The sequence below is a fragment of the Hemiscyllium ocellatum genome, chromosome 9 (genome assembly GCF_020745735.1).
Source record: "Hemiscyllium ocellatum isolate sHemOce1 chromosome 9, sHemOce1.pat.X.cur, whole genome shotgun sequence".
Taxonomy (NCBI): domain Eukaryota; kingdom Metazoa; phylum Chordata; class Chondrichthyes; order Orectolobiformes; family Hemiscylliidae; genus Hemiscyllium; species Hemiscyllium ocellatum.
The window spans coordinates 65,912,695-65,936,095 of NC_083409.1; the positions used below are offsets into that span (position 1 = coordinate 65,912,695).

General features: G+C 40.1%; 1 pseudogene; it reads right to left on the reverse strand.

The window, feature by feature from the left end:
* Positions 1–419: 419 nt before the first annotated feature.
* On the reverse strand, positions 420–23,183 carry LOC132818521 (E3 ubiquitin-protein ligase RNF170-like; annotated as a pseudogene).
* Positions 23,184–23,401: the final 218 nt, after the last annotated feature.

Genomic DNA, 23,401 nt, shown 5'->3' on the forward strand with positions numbered 1-23,401 from the left:
TATAGAGGTTGTTTTCAATGGTATTGATGTGATAATATACTATAAATGGTGTTTTCTGCAAAACGCAGACCAAAATAAACAATATATTGAAGTTGGAAAATTGAACTTGACAGGAAAACTGATTTAACTCCCTATTTAGAGAAATAAGTTTTCAGTTGTGATTTCAACTAATTATCTGCTTTAATTACTCTGTATCATTGAGTTCTTATTTTCTTATGCATTTTCACTTTCATTCATTAAAAAATGAACTGTTAAGCAAAGTTTACACGATTGGAGAAAAATAGCATTTTTGAGATCTCTTAAAAATATATTTAATATTTGGGGAATACATAAAAAGTTACATTTATTAAAGTAAAAGTAGTTCTGTGCTGCTTACCATTGTCAACAACAGATGGAAAACAACAAGCACGTAGCAACATTCAAATGTTATGTACAGCTATCAATTCAAACATTGTTAAAGTATATCTACAACTTTTTTTATTAAACCGAATATTAGACAAATAGGCCACATCCAATGAAAAGACTGTTTTGGTTAACTTGACAATTATTCTGGTTGAACTAATTTGCTCTGGCTCCATCTACTGGCAAATATGAATCATGCAGAAAATAAGCAGGATTATAACAGTCAGGCCATCAGCAGTACCCAAGATCTCATTGACTGTTTCAGGAATTATATCAAGAGGGAAAGTGAGGCACATGATGACTCCAAAGGAACAAATTGCAATCCTCAAAAAGAAGATCCACATTAATCCAGCCATTGTGAAGAGTCCTCTAAAGGCCATCTGGAGTAATAGGGGCATGTCATAGACATAGTCTGCAAACTGAACAATAGTACAAGAAAATAAGGGAGATGGAGAATGGTAAAATAAGAACAAAATGCAATAGCTTTGAAAAGATCATGGCATTTTGAAAGACTAAATATTGCAGAGGCAATATTTTAGGCCAATTAAAACCAAAATACTGAAGATGCTGGAAATTGGAAACAAAATCAAAAGGTGCTGGAGAAACTTTTCAGATGAAGAGCCATACCTGACTCAAAATGATTATACTGTTTCTCTTTTCACATATGTTGTCAGACCTGCTGAGTTTCATGAGCACTTTGTTTTTATTTAGGAATTCAAGCTAACTTAATATGATGAAAATGAATACTAACAGAGGACATTTAATCTAAGTAATCTGAAATTTTTGGACACATCACTAACGAGCTTCAACTTGACAATAATACAGTTTACTTTTTCAGATGTTTCTTGGATGCGTGGTTAAAAAATTTAATATAGAGTGGATGGGCCTTCATTGTGCAAATAATCCATGCTTTCATTGATCTCAGGGTCAAAGAGAAAAAGGCCCAAGAAAAATACATGGAAAAAGTTAAAGATGACAGAAAAATAATATTGAGTATTTCAAAGTGAAGTAAACCTGCAACAAATGATTATTGCATTCCACAAAAACCACAATTATTATAACATATCACAATGGAAATAACCTTCTAGGTGAAAGTGAGGACTGCAGATGCTGGAGATCAGAGCTGAAAATGTGTTGCTGGAAAGGCACAGCAGGTCAGGCAGCATCCAAGGAGCAGGAGAATTGATGTTTCGGGCATGAGCCCTTCATCAGGAATGAGGAGAGTGTGCCAAGCAGGCTAAGATAAAAGGTAGGGAGGAGGGACTTGGGGGAGGGGCGTTGGAAATACGATAGGTGGAAGGAGGTTAAGGTGAGGGTGATAGGCTGGAGTGGGGGTGGGGGTGAAGAGATCAGGAAGAAGATTGCAGGTTAGGAAGGTGGTGCTGAGTTTGAGGGTTGGGACTGAGACAAGGTGGGGGGAGGGGAAATGAGGCAACTGGAGAAATCTGAGTTCATCCCTTGTGGTTGGAGGGTTCCTAGGCGGAAGATGAGGCACTCTTCCTCTAGCCGTCGTGTTGCTATGGTCTGGCGATCTCCAGGAGGAGGCACAAAATAGATTTGGCAGGAAGGATTAGGGAGAACCCGAAGGCATTTTACTCATATGTGAGGAATAAGAGAATGATCAGGGAGAAGGTAGGGCCAGTCAGGGATAGTGTAGGGAACTTGTGCTTGGAGTCTGAGCATATACGGAAAACCCTAAATGAGTTTTTTTTTTGCTTCAGTTTTCACTGAGGAAAGGGACTTACTTGTGAATGAGAACTTTGAGGAGCTGGGAAATAGGCTTGAACAGTTCAAGATTGATGAAGTTGATGTGCTGGAAATTTTGGCAAACAGACCAAATTTACCCTCAGTTGCTCTGGAAGCGAGAATGGATGTTGCTAAGCTGCTGGCGAAAATCTTTGCTTCCTCACTCTCCACTGGAGTCGTACCGGAGGATTGGAAGGAGGGGAATGTTGTTTCCCTTTTCAAGAAGGGTAATAAGGAACTCCCTGGCAATTGCAGTTCAGTCAATCTTGCATCTATGGTCAGCAAGGTTTTGGAAAGAATTCTGAGGGATAGGATTTTTGACTATTTGGAAAAGCAGTTAGCATGACAGTCAGCATGGCTTTGTGAGGGGCAGGTTATGCCTCACACATCTAATTGAGTTCTTTGAGGAGATGACGAGACAGGTCGAAGATCAAGCAGTGGATGTGGTGTTTTTCAAATGCCTTGCTGAAATCCATAAGGTTCCCATAGTACACCCATTCATAAAATCAGGAGGTATGGGATACAGGGAGATTTGGCTGTCTGGATTTAGAATTGGTTGGCTGACAAAAGGCAGAGTGGTTGTAGATTGAAAATATTCTGCTTGGAGGTCAGTGGTGAGTGGTGTTCTGCAGGACTTTGTTTAGATTAGATTAGATTACTTACAGTGTGGAAACAGGCCCTTCGGCCCAACAAGTCCACACCGACCCGCTGAAACGCAACCCCCTACATTTACCCCTTTACCTAACACTATGGGCAATTTAGCATGGCCAATTTGCCTAACCTACACATCTTTGGACTGTAGGAGGAAACCGGATTACCCGGAGGAAACCCATGCAGACACAGGGAGAATGTAAAAACTCCACACAGTCAGTCGCCTGAGTCAGGAATTGAACCCGGATCTCTGGCGCTGAGGCAGCAGTGCTAACCACTGTGCCACCGTGCTGCCCTCTGGAACTTGGACCTCTGCTCTTTGTAGTTTTTATAAATGACTTGCATGAGAAGGTTGAGGGGTGGGTTAGTAAATTTGCTGATGACACAAAGGTTGGAGGTACTGTTGATAGTATCAAGAGCTATTGCAGGCTGCAGTGCGACATAGAGATGCAGAGCTGGGCTGAGAAATGACAAATGGAGTTCAACCTGGATAAATACAGTGATGCATATTGGAAGGTCGAACTTGAATGCTGAATATAGAATTAAAGACAGGATTCTTGGCAGTATGGAGGAACAGCGGGATCTTGGTGTTCAAGTGCACTGGTCCCTCAAAGTTGCCACCCAAGTGGATAGGGTTGTTAAGAAAGCATATGGTGTTTTGGCTTTCATTAACAGGGGGATAGAGTTTAAGGGCAGTGAGGTTTTGCTGCAGCTCTACAAAACCCTGGTGAGACCACACTTGGAATATTATGTTCAGTTCTGGTCGCCCTACTATAGGAAAGATATGGAGGCTTTGGAGAGAATGCAAAGAAGGTTTACCGGGATGCTCCCTGGACTGGAAGGCTTGTCTTATGAAGAAAGGTTGACCTTGCTCTGATTTTCCCTCTGGACAGAAGGAGGAACAAAGGTGACCTGATCGAGGTATACAAGGTAATGAGAGACATGGATAGAGTCATTAGCCAGAGACTTTTCCCCAGGGCAGGACTGACTGGCACAAGGGGTCATAGTTTTAAGGTGTTAGGAGGAAGGTATAGAGGAAATGTCAGAAATAGGTTCTTTATACAGTTGTGAATGCATGGAATGTGTTGCCAGCGGTGGTGGTAGAAGCAGGGTTATTGGAGACATATAGTGGAGACACATAACAACACGACGACTGGAGGAGGAGCGCCTCATCTTCCGCCTGGGAACCCTCCAACCACAAGGAATGAACTCAGATTTCTCCAGTTTCCTCATTTCCCCTCCCGCCACCTTGTCTCAGTCGGTTCCCTCAACTCAGCACCGCCCTCCTAACCTGCAATCTTCTTCCTGACCTCTCCGCCCCCACCCCACTCCAACCTATCACCCTCACCTTGACCTCCTTCCACCTATCACATCTCCATCGCCCCTCCTCCAAGTCCCTCCTCCCTACCTTTTATCTTAGCCTGCCTGGCACATTCTCCTCATTCCTGATGAAGGGCTGTGGCCCGAAACGTCGAATTTCCTGTTCCTTAGATGCTGCCTAACCTGCTGTGCTTTAACCAACAACACATTTTCAGCTATTGGAGACATATAATCAACTGCTGGACATGCACATGGACAGCAGTGAATTAAGGGATGTGTAGGTTAGATTATTTTATTTTAGATTAGGAACAATCGTTGGCACAACATTGTGGGCCGAAGGGCCTGTTCTGTGCTGCACTTTTCTATGTTCTATCTGCAATCTAATTTCAAACAATCGGGTTGAATTTGTACAAGATGCTTACAGGTCTGGATTGTCCAGAGAAGCGCTTGTTATAGTTTCTAATATCTCGTATCATCTGTTGACCCTGCTTTTCCTGCTGGTTCTCACAGAATAGACTATAGAGCAAGCTCACCTGAAAAGAAAAAGAAATTGGTTTGGTCTATTGGAGTGGACATAGAAGGATGCAGTGTATTTTTTTGTTCTTTTAAATCAATGTCAATATTGAAACTCATAACCACAGTCTACTCCTGACTACTGTGAACCTGAATTGATGAAATAAACTCTAGCATTGCTTGATTAGATAATTCAAATATTTCTGTACAAAAATATTTTAAATTAAAGGATTAAAAAATTAATGTGTAATTGGATTGCATCCATAGCTTTTTGTTGTTCATACACATTACAAAATCGACGTAGACATCGCAATTAATCACAAAGAAGCAACCTCGCACAACACTGAGGTAGGCTGCATTTCCTTTCAGATGAGGTATTAAACCATTACTTCACTGTTACAATAGAAGCAAATGACTTTAGCTGGATTAACTTTTGAAGATCTTGTAAAATTAAACATTGACGGTGGTGTCATGGTGATCGATCAGACTCTGAAATATGGACATGGTTAATTTTTCACTCAAATATGTTTTTTAAAAAAGTCTGCTACAGCCAAAAATGACTTGAAATTTAAATTCAGTCATTAAATATCTGCAGCCTCTCAGTTGTAAGGACATCTTGTGGATTTTTATGCTTTGGCCTTCCAGGACTATACGAAAGGGCATAAAAACTAACTGCAGCATTAAACTGTGTGTGTTCACAACCTGATATTCTAGTGTATAGGCTAGTGTACCGTGAGGAGAACAGCCATTTGAACACCGCTGTATTGTACTTATGTATGTTCCATGACAGATGTTAAGCCAACTGGCCTGTAGTTTCCTATTTTCTGCCTTACATTCTTCAAACAAGGGGTTACATTTGCTGCTTTCCTGTCCAATAGAACGTGCCTTGAATCTACAGAATTTTGGAAAATTAACACCAACTCATTTACAATGCCTTTTAAAATCCAGGATGAACTCCATTTCAGTGTGGAGATTTGTCAGCCCATAGCTCCATCTGTTGTCTGAGGACTGTTGCCCTTGTGATTGCACTTTCACTAAGTTTGTGTGTTTTGTTCTACCTCCTGATTTACAGAAATTTATGGAATGTTTGAAGACAGAAGCAAAATGTCTGTTTATTTCAATATCCACTATTATCTACTGCTTATTCCCATTCTTACTCATTCTCAAGACCAATACTCAACGGACTTACTGTTTTTCCTTCATAGATACCTCTAGAAATCCTTGCTATCCATTTTTACATTCCTACCTAGCTTTCTGTCACACCTTAATTTCATCCTCCTAATTAACCCTTGAGCCATTTCTGTCATTATTTACACTCTGACTAATCATCTGACCTGTTTTTCAGTTATGTGCTTTCTCGAAATTCTTTAGTCACCTATTCTGAGTATTCTGATATATCACCTTAAATGTCTGCTATTGCATCTCTATTAAACTAACCCCTGGCCAGGTTTGCTTTAGGTAGCTTGGCTTTTAAACAGTTGTCTTTATTTAGCTTTGAATTTTGCATTTTGAAAGAGATTTTAATCATCTTGTGGTTGTTCCTACCTAAGGAAGCCTTTACTCTGAGGTCATTAATTAATCTCATTACATGAACAATCAACAATAATTTGCTGTCTGGTTAGTTCCAGAATATGCTGCTCTCTGAAATGATCTTGATCTTGAAAGCATATTATGAAATCCTCATTCAGGTTACCATTGCCAAGTTTTCCTGTTTAGATATTGATTGAAGTCAATGACAATTACTGTCATCTCTATCACAAGCCTCCAATATTTCTTGTATTATTTGCCCACCATTATGCAAATTATTTAGGGATATATGGATGGATCCTACTGTGACAACTTCTTTCCCCTACTATTCCTCATCTCCACCCAAACCAATATTATGTCCTGACTTCCTGACCCAATCTCTAACAGTTACACACATGCCACCTTTGATTAACAGCGTTACCCCTTGACACTTACTAGCTTCATAGTCTTCTACCTCAAACAGTCAAAAGATTCATTCAGGCTTGAAGAATTAGAATTTTATCTGAAAGCCAGGAAACCTGAAGTTTTAAAAGGGGTAGTTGACAGGACACAAATGGAAGCTGAGCATGATGAAACCAAAGGGGTTTGAAACCAGACCAGCAGAAATTAGACTTCCAAGAAAAAGAGAGAAAATAGAAACAGAAGGAAGGGAAAGAGAATGAAATGAAAGATAAATGGGAAAAAAGAGGAAAGAGCATTGAGAGGACAAAAATAATTTCTGCAAAAATAGCTGGAAAAGGAATTTTAACGAAGACAGCTCAAGCTGAGGGTCAGGAATTCTGTATGTCTCATGACATTTACAATTAGGTATTGGTGAAAAATTGAGAATCTCTCAAAGACCTGCAGTGGAGGAGTGGAGTTATCCACCAGGTAATCATATGCCACCATCCATGGGGAAATATTGCAGCTAGCTCATGAGATTCTAATGGCTGAGCATATTAGGACGTATAAAACCCAAGCCTGAATCAGCCTTTAATGGGGAGGTGATGGTATTATTGCTAGATTGTTAATCCAGGTGATGTTCTATGGACCAGGGCTAGAATCCCACCATGGCAAATAGTGCAATTTGAATTGAGTAAAAATCTGAAATTAAGAGTTTAATCATGACCATTATCATTGCTTGGAAGAAACCATCTCAATCACCAATATAATTTAGAGAAGGAAACAGCTATCCTTACTTAGTCTGGCCTGTGTATGAATCTAATTCTAAAGCAATGTAGGGACCTAGATTTTTCTTCACCCATCTTTTTTTCTCTTCACATAACTAAAGAAACCTTTATAGTCCATCTTTATGTTCCTTGCAAGCTTACTGTCATATTCTATTTTCCCTTTCTCAATCAATACCTTTATCCTCTTTTGCTGAATTCTAAACTTCTCAACTCCCACTCCTTAAGTCTATTTTTTTTCTGTCCAATTAGTCTATTTTTTCCTTTAGATCTAACATTAACCTAATTTTATCTCTAATTTCCATTCTAAGTCATGGTTTGGCCACATTTTCCTTTTTCCTTTTGCACCAAACTGGAACGAGCAGTTGTTGTAATTCACCCATGTGTCCTTTGAACATTTGTCATTGTATTTCCAGCATAATCCCTTTAAGTAATGTTCTCCAATCAATCATTGCCAGAATGCCCAGTGTAGAACACTACAATCAATTACAGTACCACTGCACAGTAACATAGCTGACATTCTTGCTACAGAGATTACGCAATCTCACAGTGAGACTTATGTTCTGGCAGCTGCAGAGAGCTCCCTTGCTTTGCCACTGACCACAAAATATGACCTGCGAACAGCTCCGTTATTGCAGACATGTGAAGGAACTTCTGAGTGTTGTATTTGCCCTCTAAACAAAGTAACTACTCTTCAAATATACTTAGTTGCAATTTAAACACTTTGATACTGCCTACATTTTTCAGCATAAAATGCAAGGTTCTCCCTCTTTCTTTTTAATCAATGCCCTGTTCCTACCTGTATGTAATATGACTTTATGAAACTGCTTACATTTGTTCTTTTGGCCAGCAAATAATCTCATTGATAGAGTCATACCTAAAATGCATATCCGTGAACGAACGGATGAGACTCATTCAAATAAATAATTGATGTTTCTGCTTTGTATAGATTTCTGCCTTCATAATCTAAGCTGGCTTCAATGGCACACACACACTGGGTATGGAATTTATGCCCCGCCACTCCCCACCCTGACAGAACACTTAATCAGGTGAGAGGATGCAGAGTGGTGACCCCATCACTTGATCATAGCTGAAACCTACACCATCACTTTTCCATCAGTCCAATTAACTTTGCTAGGAATTGTCTCATAGTATGCTCATCCCATCTTGAACTTACAATGTTTGCATATACAGTACGAAAACTTCCTCTGTATTTTGCCTTGGAAAAACTATATGTAAAACTCTCCTTTAATGTCCTGGATTTCACTAGTTGTTCACATTTCACTCGTCTCCTCTTTTAACTTAAATACTAACATCTGACTAAATTGGCTAAATTCTCCACAACAGTAGGCACGAATAATGAAGGAGCTGACTTTGCCAAGATTTGTTAACTCACTATTTATGAAAGGTGGGGAGAAGAATGCATCCATTTGGTCAAAGGAAGGATTTCTAATCAAAGAGTCGTGGACATGGACTATAATGCAACCAGTTCTTGGATTTTTGAGGTTGTAGAAATTAGTGGAAAGAAAATGAGACTTGGGAATGCTGCTCTCTGGGTCTCTTACCCTTGCCATGAGGTTCTATTGCTGAATATAAGGGTTGGCAGTGAGGTGAGTTCTCCCAAAGACCTGGGAAGAGAACAACTTCTCCAACCAATCAGGCATGAATGGAATTGGCCAAGGAAGTCACCAGCAGGGCTGTAGTCTTCCTAACCTGGGGATGCTGCACCAAGAGAATCCAGGAGGTGGAAGAGGTAAGGGACTTTTGAGAAAAGTCTGGAAAGATATTTCTCAGGATGACACTTTTTAAAAATGTATTCATTGGATGCAGGCATCACTGGTTAGACCAGTATTTATTGCCCATTCCTAATTGCCCAGAGACCAGTTAAGAATCCACTACATTGCTGTAAATCTAGAGTCACAAGTAGGCCAGATCAGGTAAGGACAACATTTCCTTCCCTAATGGACATTAGTGAATCACATGGGGTTTTTCCAAGCCAAATTGAGAATAGTTTCATGGCTATTAGACTCTTCATTCCAGATTTATATAGAATTCAATTTTCACCATCTGCCCTGGCAAGATGTAATCCAAGGTCCACAAAACGTTGTAATGATTTCTGTATAAATAATTTAAACAATACAGTAGTTTCCCACCTCCTCCCCCCCCCCCCCCCCCCCCCCCCCCCCACCCCGTACCTGCGGGGGATATGTTCCAGGACCTACTGTGGATAGGAGCGAGCCCTCTCATTTCAATGGGATACGTACCTTCCTGACAGCCTCCTGGTCCCTGGTTCCCTATAATATGTTCAGGATGCAATAGTCCGTGGGTAACTGAAACTACGGAAAACAATTCCATGGATACCGGGGTCACACTGTAATAACACTCGGCCATCGCCTCCCCCTGCATCTTCCTCTTGCAGGTTCACTCATTCCTGTTTCTCTCCAGTCATCTTATATCACAGATGGCACGGTGGCTCAGTGGTTAGCACTGCTGCCTCACAGCACCAGGGTCCCAGGTTAAATCCAGCCTCGGGATTTGCACATTCTTCCCATGTCTGCATGGGTTTTCTCTGGGTGCTCCAGTTTCCTCCCACAGTCCAAAAATGTGCAGGTTAGGTGAATTGGCTGTGCTAAATTGCCCATAGTGCTACGTGCATTAGTCAGAGGGAAATAGCTCAGAGTGGGTTACTCTTCGGAGGGTCGGTGTGGTCTGGTTGGACCAAAGGGCCTGTTTCCACACTGTGGGGAATCTAATCTATCTAATCTAATTACCATTTGAACATTGAACTCTCACACTCACTTTCAGCCTATTACCCTCTCGTACCCAGGCCTCTCAGTTGCCCTTAAAGGTGGATCTTCGTTCCTCTCCACATTAGACATTATAAATACTTGCACATGCCTGCTACATTTGTTTGCGCAAAGCACAGAGTGTGGTGATAAGCAGAGACCAGGAAGGTGAGGGGATTGTTGGTGGACAAATGGCTTTCCATTGACAGGCACGTTACCACTTGTTGATAATGCATTCCCAATTGCTCCCAATGGAAAGCAGATTCAGGAGGGTGAAGGTGTCAACTACGATCTACATGCAGGATCTTGAGTTTTCTGAGGCACCAGTGTGCAGACATGTTGTGAGAACTAATCCTCTGTCTTTAGACCTATTTGGGGATCTCACCTCCGTCCACCTTGATCTCAATATCCATTATGTACCTCTGTTAGGAAGAGAATATAGCTGAGGAATAGGTGCCTAGTTCTGCTCATGTTGATGTGTATTGCTTTGCTCTTCCCCCTGTCTTTCAGTAGTGGTAGAAGATGAAATTGCATAAGATGCTTCTATGCCTTGAGAGCTGGCAGCAGGGGAAGGCATTTGAAGACCGATGAAGTGCCTTCCATGAAGCTTGGCATCTACCTGTTAATCAGTAATAATCCTATCTAAGGGATAAAGTCCTTTTAACCAACAATCTCTCTCACCTGGATATGGCTGACATTCTTCAGCGCAACTTCCCAATACCTTTCCAACTTGCCAGTCTCACTAAAGAAGCTCTTACCATCTATCCTAGCTTGAGTGAACCTGGTGAGTTGCTGAAAGGTTGAGAAACAGGGGCCCTGGCTGTGAAATCCATAACTAAGGATTAAAAAAAAGTACTAGATTGTTTCTTTTGGAGCACCTTAATTGGTTCCCCAGAAATTATAAGGTATTTCCTGTTTGCCTTCAATCCCACCCCAGAAAAACATAAAAGTTAGCAGGATGATGCTTGAATCCTGACCCAGAGTCACTTTAGGACATTCAACTCCCATCATGCATATAAACTTGTTTCCCCTTGCCACAGAAAATTCTTCTCAATAAGTCACACTGGGAATTATGGAGTCATAGAATTCTACGAGTAAAAAATGAGGTCTGCAGATGCTGGAGATCACAGCTGAAAATGTGTTGCTGGTTAAAGCACAGCAGGTTAGGCAGCATCTCAGGAATAGGGAATTCGACGTTTCGAGCATAAGCCCTAGAATCCTACAGCATGGAGCCCTTTGACCCAAATTGGTGCACGCTGACCAATATGTCCATCTATGCTAACTTCATTTCCCTGCACTTGGCCCATATCCTTCTAATCCTTTGCTATTCATGTATTTGTCCAAATGCCTTTTAAGTATTGTTAATGTATTCACCTCAACTACTTTGGGTAGCAGCTCATTCCTTATGCATACCACCCTCTGTGTAAAAAAAAATTACCCCTCAGGTTCCCTTTTTATTCTTTTTCCTGATCCAACCCTAAACTGATGCCTTCTAGTCCTCTATTCCCCAACCCTGGGAAAAAGCACTGAGTGCATGCACTGTATCCATGTCTCCTCTATAAGGTCCCCCCTCAGTCTCCAAAGCTCTAAAGAAAAAAGGCCTAGCTTGTCCAAACTCTCCTTATAACTCAGACCACCGAGTCCAGGCAACATTCTTGTAAATTTCTTTTGCACTCTTTCCAGTTTAAAAACTTCCTTCCTGTAAAAGGTGACCAAAACTGAACACAATACTCAGCCTCATCAACATAACTGATGGGCGGCACGGTGGCACAGTTGGGCGGCACGGTGGCACACTGGGCGGCACGGTGGCACAGTGGTTAGCACTGCTGCCTCACAGCGCCTGTAGACCCGGGTTCAATTCCCGACTCAGGCGACTGACTGTGTGGAGTTTGCACGTTCTCCCCGTGTCTGCGTGGGTTTCCTCCGGGTGCTCCGGTTTCCTCCCACAGTCCAAAGATGTGCGGGTCAGGTGAATTGGCCAAGCTAAATTGCCCGTAGTGTTAGGTAAGGGGTAATGTAGGGGTATGGGTGGGTTACGCTTCGGCGGGTCGGTGTGGACTTGTTGGGCCACACTGTAAATCTAATCTAAAAAAAAAACTTCCCAACTGGATTTTAAGCTTTTATGTACTACATTCACATTGATCCTTTGATTCTGATGGTGTGAAAGAAAGTAGCAGCTCAATTGAGTTATGTGTCCCAAATTCCGATTTAAAGCTAGCCTAGAGTCCCAGGTTCAAACACTGGTAGGCTTTAACTCCCCATATTTTTAATAATAGCCACCAGTGACAATGATAATCCATAAATTGCATTGGCATGCTACCTTCCATTTCTCTTTGTCTCCACAAACATTCTTGGTTATGTAGAAAATATCAGCTTTCCCAAAGGTGGAAGAAACCACAAGTCCATCTTCCCACAACCTGATCCCTCATGTTGGGCACATGTACATTTACACAATTTGAATTTAAACAACATTTTACATTTAAGTTGTATTTATTAAATTGAGGTACATTCATTTTTTTATGATGGAAACACGCTAAAATATACCTTTTGTCTGCACAGCGGACAGCTCACAGCTCCTAACACAGAACCTTGTCCCCAGTATGCAATCAAACATGGACCTGTTAGTAAAGAACAGAAATAAAATAACTCAGGAATAAAATAAGTCTAATGACCTTCATTTCCAAAAATGGGCCTATATTCTTCAGATTTTTAGAAGAATTAAAGGCCACCTTACTGAAACACGCAAGATTCTGAAAACACCGAGATTGTTAGTTTGTTTCTACTGGTTGGGGAATGTAAAATATGGAGTCATAGTCTTGGGATAAGGGGCCAATCATTGAGGATTAAGATGAGGAGAAAATGCTTCAATCAAGTCTCTAGCCTAGAAGGTGTGGATTTTCCATTGCAGAATATATTTAAGATTACTGGTCTCTGGGAATCAATGTAATATGAAGAGAGGACAGGAAAAGTGGAGTTGAAGTACAAGATCAGCCATGATCATATTGAATGGTGGAGCATGATCGATAGGTCATTTATTCTCCTCCTGCTCTTATTTCTTTATTGCAGAACCTAGTGCAAAACTAAATCAGGCTGATGGGAAGAGTTTTGATACAATTTCAACCTGTTTGCATGGAAGTTTTAGGCCAACAGCATAAAATTAGTAAAGAATTTGGCAAAAACTGGCAACAAGTCCAAAATTAAGTTTTATGCATCTGGAACCATGTTGCATTGATACAATGATGCAAAGTTAGTTGCATACTTCAGGAGGCAGGCTGAAATCGGCTTCAAATGTAATAATAATAAAGCGCAATGCAGCAAGACCAGGTTTGGGCTGAAAAGTAGCAAGTAACATTTGCACTGCAGATGTATAGTTTGATATTATGATGTTTTGGGGGGCATTTCAGGTGAAATCAAGGATGTAACGTGAGCTGTTCTGAAGTCTGCTAACAGTAACATTGTGAACATAAAAGATGCAAGATCTTTTGGAGCCAGTAGTGGTAACCTGCATGCTTACTGTGAGGCCTGTGAATCTCTGAAGTTCCATAGAAATCTTAAGAATGTCAAATTGTAAACAACTGTGTTTGAAACCATTTATTTTAAAGAGGGAAGTCAGGTTTTCAAGGACAACTAATATTGAAGAACTAACTTTGATACATTTGTCAAGGTGAAGGATACAGAGGAAGCCATTAAAAAGATAAAGTTGCAGACTTTCCAAGAATATCAGTGTTTTTAGTCTGTCTGGATCTGAGAGATAAGGAACGGATAAAACACAAAACAATGTCTGATTCACCATGCAGGAGCGGTGGTGGAAGTTCACACTCGGATTGGCCAGACCAAATTCATCTGAGTTAAAATTAGACTTGAAGAATCACTAGCTTAGGCTCGAGAAGAGTCTCAATGGATAGAAAACCTGATTGTGAAAGATAATTTTAAGATGACAATTTACTCAACTAAGAAAACAATACAGGAACAAAGCCATAGGAGCAAAGAATCACTTTGGATTGATTCAGAGAAAACTAAATGTCTACAAAAGTGAATGTGAAAGCTAAGGTGTAAAAAATGGTTCTTTAATTGGGTTAAGAATAAGAAGAGTCAAGAGTGTGGTGCTGGAAAAGCACAGCAGGTCAGGCAGAATCCGAGGAGCAGCAGTATCGATGTTTCGGGCATTAGCTCTTCATCAGGAATGAGGTTTTTGGACTGGGGGAGTGGTGGTGGTGGGGAGCTTGGGAGACAACTAGGAGGGCGTGGGGCTAAGGGAGACGGTAACTGGGAATGTGATAGGTAGATGAAGGTGCAGATGGAAGTGATGGGGAGGGGAGGGTGGAGCAAATGGGTTGGAAGAAAGGAAGATGGACAAGTAGGACTGGTCAAAGGGGCAGTGCTGAGTTAGAGGCTTGGCACTGGGATAAGGTGGGGGAGGGAAAGTGGTGAAATCCACATGGATCCCATGTGGTTGCAGGGTCCCAAGGCGGAAGATGAAGCGTTCTTCCTCCAGGTGCAGGGTGGTAAAGGTTTGACAATGGAGGAGGCCCATGACCTGTATTTGCTTGGTGGCATGGGAGAGGGCATTAAAATGTTCAGCCACGGGTGGTGGGGTTGGATGGTGTGGGTGTCTGGGACTGCATCAGCACTTACACAATTCCTTCAAAGTCACACATCATCCTCAATTATATTGCTGATTCATTACTGTCATTTTGTAAAAATACTTAAACCCCTCTCTCACTCCACAGTGGGAGTAACTATACTACAGTGGAACAATTTTGGTTCACCACTTAGACAAGGGAATTATAGATGGGCAATAAATAATGGCCTTGTTGATGAAACTTATATCCCATGAGCAAATAAAATAATAACCAAGCTTCAAGATAGTATGATTGCTATTATTTAGCTAGTTACAACTAGGTGAGAAATGGTGGTTTGGCTCCCCTCTTTTTACCCCAACTCAGTCAGTTGCAACAAATATTTATTTTCAGCCAGCAGTTATTATACTTCAACCAAAATGGATAATAATGAGTAAACCAAAAGAATTTTAACTACCAACTCCAAGAGATATAGCAGAACATCACATTAAGCACACTGGTGGATTGGACTGGTTGAAGTTTGAAACATTGTTTTGTTCCCTTGGTTCCCCAAGTGGATAACCTTTACTCCTCACTGGCAAGGCCCTGGTGATATGCTCCCTTCGTTTTTTCCTGTTCCAAGTGTTCCATTTTCCTTAACACTACTGCCATCAGGTAGTGTTCAATTTCTGCTATACTGCCCTCCAGCTCTTCCACAAAGTGCATCTTCTTTGTCTCTTGGCCTGTGTCAAAACTGTTTCACGTTTACCATGAATGTGTCTTTTAACCATATCTGTGCCTCTGTCCTGTTATCTCTTAACACTTTCCCTGGCCCTTTCTAGCCTTTTCTTACGCCTATTGTCTTAACTCTTTTGACTTCTGTGGCAACAATTTTTCTGATATTGCTATATTACTTTCAATCCTGTTCAATTTAAGCCACCCAAACCTGAGGCGATTTATTGTCCCCTGTTAGGTCTCTGAACCTTTCTAGTTTGCTAGCCTACTTTCCACTTCTTACTGAAGTAATTCAAGAGATCCTTCTCCAAAGGTTGCCTGAATATTTCAACTATTATGTTACCTACTATAAAGAGATAAAGAAAGGTGATGGAAATTAAAATTTGACAATTTACATTTGCCACTATCATATCAAATGATATGCCAGATTTTAACAATGCCTGAGAATTCAATCGGAGCACCAGAAAACTTACTTTGGCCCTGCACATGAAATTTACAGGTACTGAAATTAGGCATGCAGATCTGTTGTTGAGCAGTGTATGAAGAGATGATTAAAAAGCTTTACTGATAATCCAGCAGCTTTCTAAATCAATTTTCCTTAAAATTGAATATACTCAGTTAATCATATGATTTGAACTAATGACTGATACATTATCAGCCTAATATCATAACCACTAAGCTGATGTATTCTGCAGCAGTATAACTCATTTCAAATTACTTAAATTGCTGTTTGCACTAATTCAAACAAATATTATGTGAAAACATTGATATGATTGTTCACTTGTATCATTGTTGAAAATTTATTAGCATGATTTCTTAACAGGAGAAATTATATTTTAACACTGCCCTGGGATGCCATTTAATAAAATAATCAGACAGTTAATAATTTAAAAAGTGACAGTAATTTGATTTATGTGAATAATAACATTTTAAAACATTTGTCACAACAGCCAAATGGAACTACATCTACTTTGGATATCCAATGTCTTTGACTGATAGTGTTGTTCTCAATTTCATAATGCAACATTGTACACAATCAGGTTGCCCAACCACCTGATGAATGAGCAGCACTCCGAAAGCTAGTGCTTTCAAATAAACCTGTTGGACTATAATCTGGTGTTGTGATTTTATTTAGCTCTGCTATTATTTTCTCTCATTATATTCACCAGCAGGGGGAGGAGGTGAGTTCATTTGCAGACACATAAGGTCCTGGATAATTCTGTGTGAATGATTTCAGTCGCCAAATTCCTCAGATTGATTGACATTTGACGTAAAAGTGCTTTGCAAATTCTTGTCTTCTGTGGAGCCTGGGAAAGTGGTCAGTTGCCGTAAAAGTTAGCTTTCTCGTTTTTGTACAAGTTGCTCCATGATGCCTTTTTTCTGACACTTAAGTATTTATTTTCTACGTTTCAATAAGGTATTGTAATGAATAGTGAATGTACAGTGATTATTACAGAAATTTTTAAATACTTTGAGTATATTTAAAAACACTTTTGTCACAGCTCAAAACTTTGTTAACAAGGTAATTTATGGGTTTTTCCTTCAAATAAAATTTCTCCATTATTACACTTAATCATAAAAAATTAATCTATTTGACATCAGTGAATTGCACACTGTATGGATGCTGAGAGGTCTGTGCATTGGATAATAAAATTGTCATTTTTCTGAGTTCAGATGACAGGCAAAGGCAAGAGTGAAACCAAAATGATTTAAGGTTATTTGAATCTAAATTACAATCTTATGCTAAGTCTCCAATATGTCTGTTATTAAAATACATGCTGCAGTTTTACCAACAGGAAAGTAACTGCTAATAGCACAGCTGTGATTACATTCAGCACAAACAGTTATTGTCATTACGTGGACTCCAGAAGAAGACTGATTGTTTTCAGCAGAAATACGCAAATGCATTTGGTTCAATGTAGTTGGCTCAGTGGATAATATAGAATTTAAATGGAAAGTACTCATGGACTAGGTTGTATTAAACTGCACAGAAAAGTCAAATAAGAATAAAAAACTGGCCAGAACACCCACATTGACCTAAGCAATGGAAACAATCAAGGCACAGACTGACCAGTTCACCCTGCAAAACCTTCCTCCCTAACGTCAACGTACCTGTGCAAAAATGGGAGATATGTCAATCAGATGAGTTAAGTAACAATCTAATATGTTCATATTTACCAAGCTATACCTTACAAATAGTACACCAAACAGGGCTAAAATTACACAGGAGCAGAAGACAAATTCATCCCCAAAACCATCCACTTGCCCAGGAAAATTCAATCATGATGTAAGCCATGAGAAAAAAGCCATCAACCTAAGTTGAATGTACAGTGTCTCTGAGGTGCTACTCAGCAGCACACAGTTTGTTTCCTGTATTCACAGCTGATAGATTCACTTGTGTTCGTTGTAGACACAAAGTTCTGCCTTCACACTGAGGATGCCCATCATCATGTTGTGTGGTCCTACACCATGCTAAATAATATAGATTCAGAACAGATCTAGCAACTTAATTGTGCATCCATGAGTCACTGAGGCCTATCGTCAACAGAATTGTATTGGTTCAAATCTGTAAAGACTTACTGCTGCGTATATCTCACTCTGTCATTACTGTCAGAATCAACCCTACTTTTATTTTTAAAATGTCGAGGAGAGCATGGCAGGATCAACACCAAACCACAAAAATGCATGCAATAGACATAGCAAAGCATTCCAGAACCAATGGATCAGGTCTAAGTTTTGCAGCACTAATCAAGAATACTGGCAAATAATTAAACAAATAAGCACAGGAAGTAGCAAGGTGAGAAATGGGGAATGATCATCATTGATGATTGCACAATGTTCAGCACCGTTCTGAATTCTTCACCCAGCGTAGCTATGTGTGCCTACATGAGGCAAGAAATGGGCAACTTTCAGTCTTGGGCTTATAACTGTCAAGTAATATTCATGCCACACAAGTGTCAACAATCTAACCATCTCCTATTCAATGGCATTACCTTCACTGAATTCCCCTACCGTGAACATCCTAAGGGTCATCATTACATATAAACTGGACTCAATCAGCCACAAAATACCATAGCTGCAAGAGTAGGACAAAATTTGATAACTCTTATGTTGAGTAACTTGCCTCCTGGCTCCTCAAAATCACTCCATCTAAAAGATAGATGTACATCTGATCAAATGCTCTTTATTTACCTGGATGAGTGCTGCTCCAATAATGCTTAATAATCTCAGCACAATCCAGGACAATACAGCCTTGATTGGCAGCCCATTCACAGTGGCAGCAAGATGAACTATCCTCAAGATGTAATGCAACAATCTGGCAAGCTCATTGTAATGGCATCTTCCAAACCTGCAACTTCCTCTATCCAGAATGACTAGAACAGCAGATACCTGGAAATACCACCACTTAGACCTTTCTCTCTGAGCCACTCTCCATCCTAACTTGGAACTATATCATTATTCCTTCAGTATTGCCTGGTCAGAATCCTAGAACTATGATCCTAACTGCACTGTGTGTGTATCCACACCACATTAACTATAGCAATTTAAGGAGCTAATTTACCACTACCTTCTGAGCAATTACGGATAGTCATCAATTTTAGTTGGATCACGTCCCATGAATAATTAAAGGAAAAATGAATAGAAACTGGTCTTTAGCCCAACTGGGTCTATGTCAGTGTTTTATACTTCACGCAAGACTCCTCCAATCCTGCTTCAGCTAACTCTATCACAGCTTTCTATTGTTTTGCAATGCAGAAAAAAGATTACGGCAGTCAGTAGACTTGCACAAGTATTTTCTAAACAGTAGATAATGTATTGCAATTTAAGTTATAACCTTATGTAGCCATACATTCCTTTAGCAATGGCAAAATATTAAATCTGACAGGTTTGCTGAGCTGCAGTCTTTTATTATCAAAAATGACCATTGCTGTGTATTCAGAACTTGTGTTTTCAAACTCAGTGCAAGATATTGAAATTAAATTTTAAAAAGGACCATTTTGAAATTCCAAGTTCTTTTGCCAATGCATCCAACAATCTGGAACTAGTGAATGGAGACAAACAAAAAGTCTAAAACTCAGAGACAAGCTATGTTGAGATAGTGGTTCTCATTCAGATGAATAATTTGGGAGTGATTATGAAAATATGCTCTATTTTTCTAATAGTTGAATAGGCTGCTGATGATCATGAGACAAACTCACAAGGAGTGCAAGAAATATGGAGTAAGCTTTCAGATAACTTAAAAATGCACTGTAAAAGCATCTCTAAGTATGTGAAGAGAAAACAAGTGGTGAAGCCAAATGTAGGTCCCTCACAGTCAGAAACAGGAATTCATAATAGGGAACACATAAGTGGCTAACAAACTAAACACACACTTTGGTGTTCTCCTTTGTGACCACAGAAACAATAACATACCAGAAATATTGGGGAACACAAAGTTTATTGAGAGGGAGAAACCGAAGGTATTCAGTATTATTAGGGAAATGATGTTGGGGAGATTGATGGGATTGAAAGCTAATAATTCCCTAGAGTACTTAAGTGCTCTGGGATGTCGATTATCATGCCCTGAGCAGTTATCAGTCTTCAATTAGCCATGTTTATAATGAATGGTAGAGCTGAATGGCCTACTACAGCACCTAATTTCTTTGTTTCTATGTTTAAAAACAGTAACAACTTGAAAAAAGTAGCAGAGGGTTTTTGATGCTAATGGGATTATTATCATTATGTGTCCTAGTCTCTTCAGGAATTGAAGTGAGTGGAGATAATATTTTTCTAAATTTTCTTACTCATGCCATGATATGTACCCATGTGGCCATTCCTGATATATAAACAGAGAGTGAATGTTACTATGCTGCTTGAAGTTGGCATGAGGTGGCAAGTATAGCCTAATCTTGTCTTTAACCAATTACAACACTTAAAAGGCATTTGGATGAGTTTATGAATAGAAAGATTTTACAGGGATATGGGCCCAAGTGCCAACAAATGGGACTAGGTTAGTCTGAAAACACCCAATCTTGTCTGTTCTCTGAAGCTAAGCAGACTCGGGCCTCATTAGTACTTGGATGGGAGACTGCCTGGGAATATCAGGTGCACTAGGCTTCATCCAGGGATGTTATTTGGGTGGAACGGAGAAATAAGAAAGGGATGATCTCTTTATTGGGATTGTATTATAGACCCCCAAATAGTCAGAGAGAAATTGAGAATCAAATTTGTAAGGAGATCTCAGTTATCTGTAAGAATAATAGGGTGGTCATGCTCGGGGATTTTAACACTATGGCTGTCCCAGTCTATGTTTGAAAAGTTATATGTTTAAATGGAAAGGAATTTGTTAAGCATATACAAGAACATTTTCTGATTCAGTATGTGAATGTACCTACGAGAAGGTGTACGATTTTACCTAGTCTTGGAAAATAAGGCAGGGCAGGTGACTGAGGTGTCACTGGGGGACCACTTTGGGGACAGTGCCCATAATTCTATTAGTAAAAGGGGCCATGAGATAGCTTTGGCAAATAGAGTTAATGCGAATCCAAAGGATTCTTACAAAGGATTTTTACAAATACATTAAGTACAAAAGGGTAACTGGGAGAGAGTAGGGCCCCTCAAAGATCAGCAAAGGCGGCCTTTTTGTGGAGCTGCAGGAGATGGGGGAGATATTAAACAAATATTTTGCATTAGTATTTAATGTGGAAACGGATATGGAAGACATAGAATGTAAGGAAATAGACGGTGACATCTTGAAAAATGTCCATATTACAGAAGAGAAAATGCTGGATGTCTTGAAACACAGAAGTGGATAAATCTCCAGTACCTGTTCAGGTGTACCCTAGAACTTTTTGGGAAGATAAGGAAGTGATTGCTGGGCCTCTTACTGAGATACTTATATTATCGATAGTCACAGGTGAGGTGCCAGAAGACTGGAGGTTGGCAAACGTTTGCCACTGTTCAAGAAAGGTGGTAAGGACAAGCCAGGGAACTACAGATCAGTGAGCCTGACCTTAGTGGTGGGCAAATTGTTGGAGCGGAACCTGAGGGACAGAATATACATGTATTTGGAAAGGCAAGGATTGATTAGGCATAGTCAACATGGCTATATGCGTGGGAAATCATGTCTCACAAACTTGATTGAGTTTTTTGAAGAAGTAACAAAGAGGATTGATGAGGACAGATCAGTAGACAAGGTTTATATGGACTTCAATAAGGCTTTCGACAAGGTTTCCCATGAGAGACTGATTAGCAAGGTTAGATCTCATGGAAAACAGGGAGAATTCGCCATTTGAATACAGAACTGGCTCAAAGGTAGAAGACAGACGGAGATGGTGGAGGGTTGTTTTTCAGACTGGAGGCTGGTGACCAGTGGAGTACCGCAAGGATTGGTGCTGAGTCCACTACTTTTCATCATTTATATAAATGATTTGGATGTGAGCATAAGAGGTATAATTAGTAAGTTTGCTGATGACACCAAAATTGGTGGTGTAGTGGACAGCGAAGAAGGTTACCTCAGATTACAACAGGATCTTGATCAGATGGGCCAATGGGCTGAGGAGTGGCAGATGGTGTTTAATTTAGATAAATGTGAGGTGCTGCAATTTGGAAAAGCAAATCCTAACAGGACTTATACATTGAATGGTAAGGTCCAGGGAGTGTTGCTGAACCAAAAGACCTTGGAGTGCAGGTTCATAGCTCCTTGAAAGTGGAGTTGCAGGTATGTAGGATAGTGAAGAAGGCATTTGCTATCCTTTCCTTTATTGGTCAGAGTACTGAGTACAGGAGTTAGGAGGTCATGTTGCGGCTGTACAGGACATTGGTTAGGCCACTGTTGGAATATTGTATGCAATTCTGGTCTCCTTCCTATAGGAAAGATGTTGTGAAATTTGAAAGGGTTCAGAAAAGATTTATAAAGGTGTTTCCAGAGTTGGAGGATTTGAGCTATAGGGAGAAGCTGAATAGGCGGGGGTTGTTTTCCCTGGAGCATTGCAGACTGAGGGGTGACCTTATAGAGGTTTATAAAATCATGAGGGGCATGGATAGGATAAATATTTTCCCTGGGGTGAGGGAGTCCAGAACTAGAGCGCATAGGTTTAGGGTGAGAGGGGAAAGATATAAAAGAGCCCTAAGGGGCAACATTTTCACATGGGGTGATACATGTATGGAATGAGCTGCCAGAGGAAGTGGTGGAGGCTGGTACAATTGCAACATTTAAAAAGGTATCTGGATGAGTATGTGAATAGGAAGGGTTTGGAGGGATATGGGGCAGGTACTGGCAGGTGGGACTATATTGGGCTGGGATATGTGGTCGGCATGCACGAGTTGGACTGAAGGGTCTGTTCCCAGGCTGTACATCTCTATGACTCTGTATTTCCATTGGCAGCTTTTGTAGTACACCACAATGAAACTGCATGCTAAGGGAGGAATGCATGAGTTTTTTTAAATCATTTCAGATCACCAATGAGCAAAGAACTCAGAGTGTTTGAATTTGGTTTAATATTTTTGAGGGTACAGCAAGTGCATGTCTAGCACTTTAATTTCAAAAAGACTTTGGGAGGGACAGGCACTGTGATTGAATATCTAGTAACTTGATAAGATTTGTATGAACCATTGGTAGATCTAATTAGAGAAGAATGAAACAATCTTACCCTTAAGAAGTACATCTCAGTACAAAGCAGTGTAAGCACCTTCACTTGGTCAAACCTACCACAAAGCAAGTGGCCACAGTTAGTTTCCACAGGAAATGTAGGCACCTGGAGACAAATTGGACAGTGTTGCTCACTGTGGAAATTCATTTAAGAATAAGTTTGCAATTCCTGGAATGAAACATAAGAAATATTTCAGAATTGTTAATTATTAATTTTATTATGTGATTATTATAAATATTTAATATCTAACTTACCTTTGCCAGTAACTACGAATTTTTATAAGTATACTGCCTATGAGTCTCAAAGATTAGATATGACACTTTCTGTATTTTACTCAGTCTTCCTATACGTTAAATTGGCTGTTA